Genomic DNA, 5,551 nt, shown 5'->3' on the forward strand with positions numbered 1-5,551 from the left:
GCACAACGGGAATAAAGCAGTCTCCCTGCAAATCCAATGTCAGTGGCCAGCGCTTGTGCAAACGAGGGCACCTCTCCTGAAATGGGACCCACGAAACCTCTAGAACTGTAGACACTACCTTAGATCCTGCCCCATAAATAGGCATCTAGGGGAAAGAGAAAAGAAATAAGAATTAAAAGCCTTTCCTTTTTTCTTACTAAAATCATGACAAGACAAAAACCAAAACCCAAAGCAAAGCCCAACAAAAACAGAACTTGGGGCATGAAGGACATTTGTCGTAACTGATGAAGCCTTCTTTTTTGTTAACATGCTCCTCTTGGGCGCCTGGGTAGCACAATCAGTTAAGAGTCTGGCTTCAGCTCAGGTCATGTTTCCCGGATCCTGGGATTGAGCCCCTGTCTGGTTCCCTGCTCACCCTGGAGCAATCTTTCTAGTTCTAGAACGTCAGCCTACCATGCCATGTGGAATCCAAATGTAATTATTTTCTACCTTCCTTTAAAGACATCTTCCCCATTTCCCTGCATACTTGATTTCCACCGAAACCAACCTCACTCACTACTTTGCTTTCTCTTCCCCTACCCCACATCTCTGCCAAAGGAGTAATTCAGTTCCTGCTTCGAAGTCACTTGTCATGGGTCAGGATACTCTCACACTTCCCTCCAATTCCCATTCCATCCTCTACATTCTTTTAGCTGTCTTAAAAATTAGTAAATTGACCTTCCTAAGGACAGGGAAACTAAAGAATACCCACCCTGCTAAACGTATGCAACCTGAGAAGATCCTGGAATCCCATTCTGATGTATATTAAAGATACGAAATGAAAAACACCAGCATTGATGGCATTAACTCTAACACTACAGGATTCAATTTAGTTTGCCTTGATTGACTCAGAAGGGTTGTTATAATAATCCCCCTGGTATTATGCTGCTCCTTAGAAACCACTGTTACTTAGTATTTTCCCATAGTCTCCCGTTACTTAGTAGCTCATGTCATCTATTTTAAAGATATTTTAAGAGTGATCTGTGATGTGTACGCTCTGTCTGGCACATAGCTGGCACTTGCTAATATTTGTTGTTTGATTGAATTTCATGATTGCCATAACTAATTCCATTCCAATACGCCAGATGCTCTTCCTATTAGCACTGATTAGCAAAGCTGAATCATGAACCATCCCAGCATGACAAGTAAATTATATAGAAGTCACATAAGAGAAAAATGCAGACATTTCACTTGGGAAAAAAAAATGGACTTACATTTTTCCTTTCTCTGAGCTTTCACTTTACGACATTATAAAGCTAAAAATTTGCCCGAGTTTCTGAAAATTGTGTCACTAAAAATGAAGAGGTCAATGAACATGGCTCCTCCAGTTATATCCTCATGCAGACATATCAGTGGAGTTTTACTTAGGTGAAATATGGGCCAGTCGTTTCTCAAACCTAGCCCACTGGCTGCATTACAATCTTCTGATAAATTAAAAAACAAAAAAATACAGGTGTGTCCGGCTGGCTCAGTCCAAAGAACATGTGACTCTTTTTTTTGTTTTGTTTTCTTAAGATTTTATTTATTTATTTGACAGACAGAGATCACAAGTAGGCAGAGAGGCAGGCAGAGAGAGAGGAGGAAGCAGGCTCCCTGTTGAGCAGAGAACCCGATGCGGGGCTCGATCCCAGGACCCTGGGAACATGACCTGAGCCGAAGGCAGAGGCTTTAACCCACCAAGCCACCCAGGCGCCCCGAACATGTGACTCTTGATCTCGGGGTTGTGAGTTCGAGACCTATAAGCCCCACGTTATGTGCAGAGAATACTTAAAAGTAAAATCTTTAAAGAACAAAACAAAGCAAAAACCAATAAAGATTTCGGGCTTAATCCCCTAAAAACATTGACTTGGTTGTGTCTAATGTGGACTCAAGGCATTCTTATTATTTTAAGTATACCAAAGTGATTGTGATGTACAGACAGGTTTAGGTTGTTAAGACTAACTCAGAACATTACATAACTGGAGATCAATTTCTAGATGAGTCAGCATATAGACAGCTTTAAAAACAGGAGGCATATGTTTTCTTCATTTTTATTACCCACTGTGCCTAATGCAATGTCCTGCTCACTCTAGGAGCGTCATTATTGCTTATAGAAGGACTATAGTCAGAAATACCTGCTCAATCAGACCCTGTCCAATTCAGTTTTGTTCTGTGTGAGACTGAGAAAAACATCTCTTTAGTAGTTTTAGACTTGTTTGAAATACAAGGTAAAGAAATATTCAGTGGACATAACTTCTCGTGGATACAACTAAAACCTCAAGAACTTTCTAACTTTCCAGAGGGATGCTGAGGCAAATCTGCTGTGCATAGTTATAAGCATGGACCAAGGGTTGAGAAAGAAAAGGAAGGTGATGTGGTGGGCAAAGCTGGAGGGTGTCTGTGCAATGAAGCCTCACGGTCAGGACATCTGGGCACTCAGAACCGATGGATCTGAGTTAGAATGTTCTTTTGTGTTCTGGTGGGTTTCAGTATGAAGTCATCACAGTCAAAGCTAAGATTACATAACTCTTTATGATGGGGTGACATACCAAAACCAACTCTTGCCAAGAAGTGGGGAGTGTTCTTCAGAGACATGCTTAGAATATTCAACAAAAGTGGTTTGCATTTTAATCTCAGGAATTTGGGTTATCTGCATAGATCACAGAAAACAAGAGGCAATCTTGTGCTTCCAGATTTTTTGCAGAATGATTCAGTTGAGTCTGTAAAGGCATATCTGCTGTTTTAGTCATTTATTCAACAAAATGTTTCCTGAGCCCCTACTTTTGGCCAGAAAGTGTGCTAAAAATGGAAGAAACTATTCTAAGCATTGAAGATAAGTACTTTCATTGCTAATCAACCACAGAAGGAACAGATGCATAAATAAATAACTATAATACATCAAGTGATAAAAGAGGAATCTAAAGGTATTACATTGTCACCAAGTACAGAGCAACCAACTGTTTGAGGGTAAGGGGTCTACAGAAGGCAATGGGGAGTGAGGGGAGAGAAGCCTGTAGTGTCTTGAGACACACCCTGGGAGATGCCCAGTGAGTACTTTACAAGGGAAGTCTGGGACTGAAGACATGTATTTGAGAGCTGAGGCCATGGCATCGGTAAAACTTCACAGGGGGGAAAAAAAATCAAATGCATAGAGAAAGGAGAAGTAGGGAAAGCAAAAAGGCAGAGACCACAAAGCATCTCCCCCATGAAAGGAGCAAGTGAGACAAGAGGAAGTTAAAGAGCCTGGGAGTGAGCGGAGGCAGGGGTAGATGTCAAGGGGAGGAGAACCAGAAGGCAAAACGGCTCTACTGTTTGTGAGGAAGGAGAGGGTTTCAGGAAGGAACGACCGGTCAACACTGTACATTTTCAAAGGTCAGAGAATTTAAGAGCTGAAAGTTGTGCAGTACGTTCTGAGAACTAAGAGGAATTTGGAGACCTTCTACCGTGGAGAGGTGCAGGCGGAAGCAAGGTGGGTGTGGAGCAAGGGCAGGGGTGCAGCAGAGAGAGCAGAGCGAGGGCAACCCCTTCCAGCTGCTTTGCTGGAAAGGGAGAGAAAGCAAGGTGGCCGCAGAGTGAGGGGCAGACAAGGTGGACAGAGTGGGTTCTTTTTCTCTTGTTTTTGTTTCGGTGGGGGAGGGGGATCAAGGTAAGTAGAGCTGCCATTCACATCACTGAGGGCACTGCTGGACAGAGATTATCCCCAAAACTCTGAGCACAGTGGGGAGACTACATGGGAACAAAGCATCCGGAAAGGAAGCCCCAGGTAGGACAGCCAGCAGAGAATCGGGTAGAGCTGGTTTCAATTGCTGATTGGCTCTTTTCCTAGCTGTGTGACAGGGCCCATTGTTCCACCTTTGCAGGATTTGGTTTTCTCCTGTATTTCTTCAACCAGAATCCCCCCCAGAAGCTGGAGTGGAAGGTGCCCAGCATGGTAACAACCAGGTACAGGCATTCCCTCCCCTTCCTTTTGTCCTAAGCAAAAATCAAAAAGGATTTAATAAGAGCATATAATGTATTTACTAATCTTGAAATAAATATGGACATGGCAACTGAAATTTACATAGGTACCTACCCAGAACCAGTAACTGTATTCAACCCAGTAATTCTAGATTTGAAAATGTGATAATGGAAAACATAAACGTTTCATATTTGGAAAACACAGGAAACAGGAGAAATATGTAATAGGCATTTTTAAGTTTGATGAGCAAATGAAATAATGTAACCATAACTACTTCTTTTTCTTCTTCTTCTCCTTTTTTTTTTTTTTTTTTTTTTGTAACCATAACTTCTGTATGGGCACATTAGCACACAGACAGAACCTGGAAGAGACAATTTGTTAATGTTTATCCTGGCCAGGGGAGCAGACTGCTGACTGACTGACAGCCACAAATTCTATCCAAAAGAGAAGAGGTTGATTCATTTGGCTCTACTCGCCTGGGATGAAAAAATTCTTGCTGATACATCCCAGCCTTTGCTTGGCAGAATGGTGTTCAAGGAGAGGTATTGCTGGGGGTCGTCCTGAGTGGACTGTGGGCTTGCTCATGTAATCTGGAAAGTGGGTTCCGAGCCTAAGGACTATGACACGCAGACTTTGGGGTCTGGAATTTGAACCCCCATCGGTTTCCCCTACCCCCAAAAGGAAGGACAGACATCTCATGACAACTGAGAATGCTCTCTTGGTCAGCAAAATCAACTGTTGAAATGATTCCCTGCCGGATGATTCAGGCCAAGACAGGAAGGTCTCAGTCCAGTTACATGTTAATGGTGCGGGCAGTGCGCAGTTTCATCCCTCAAATCAATCCTTTCTGTAAACTCTGCAGTGTTGGTCAATGCTAGTCTTCCAGTATCCAATCAAGCATATCATTCCCGAATCCAGATTTCCAACCCTACCTACAGCTTGAGAAAAGGACTGGCTCTATAGACGCATTTGAGGGGCGCCCCGCTGGGTCATCCAATAAAAAACATTGTTTCTGGGGGCGCCTGAGTGGCTCAGTGGGTTGAGGCCTTTGCCGTCCGCTCAGGTCATGATCTCAAGGTCCTGGATCCAGCCCCGCGTAGGGCTCTCTGCTCGGGGGGAGCCTGCTTGCCCATCTCTCTCTGCCTGGCTCTCTGCCTGCTTGTGATCTCGGTCTGTCAAATAAATAAATAATTGGGTGCCTGGGGGGCTCAGTGGGTTAAGCCGCTGCCTTCGGCTCAGGTCATGATCTCACGGTCCTGGGATCGAGCCCCGCATCGGGCTCTCTGCTCAGCAGGGAGCCTGCTTCCCTCTCTCTCTGCCTGCCTCTCCATCTACTTGTGATCTCTCTCTGCCAAAAAAAAAAATAATAATAATAAAAAAATAATCTTTAAAAAATAAATAAATAAATAAATAAGATCTTAAAATAAAAAATGTTTCTGGATGCCAAAATGTTCAAACGGACCTGTGCCCTAACCGCCTTTCACCGTCCTCCGTGAAGACATCTGTGAAGCTGAGGCCGTCAGATAATCTGATACTTCAAAAGGCTGTAAAGGAACGATAAGGCACGAGAAGGTA

General features: G+C 43.5%; 1 long non-coding RNA gene across 1 annotated transcript; it reads left to right on the forward strand.

Annotated features, from left to right (window-relative positions):
• The first annotated feature begins 3,311 nt into the window (after positions 1–3,311).
• LOC132026058 (uncharacterized) lies at positions 3,312–5,317 on the forward strand. The gene is made up of 3 exons (XR_009406750.1): positions 3,312–3,487; positions 3,879–3,960; positions 4,324–5,317. It is a non-coding gene; the product is annotated as an uncharacterized LOC132026058 (long non-coding RNA).
• The last annotated feature ends 234 nt before the right edge of the window (positions 5,318–5,551 follow it).

The sequence above is a fragment of the Mustela nigripes genome, chromosome 10 (assembly GCF_022355385.1).
Source record: "Mustela nigripes isolate SB6536 chromosome 10, MUSNIG.SB6536, whole genome shotgun sequence".
NCBI classification, from domain to species: domain Eukaryota; kingdom Metazoa; phylum Chordata; class Mammalia; order Carnivora; family Mustelidae; genus Mustela; species Mustela nigripes.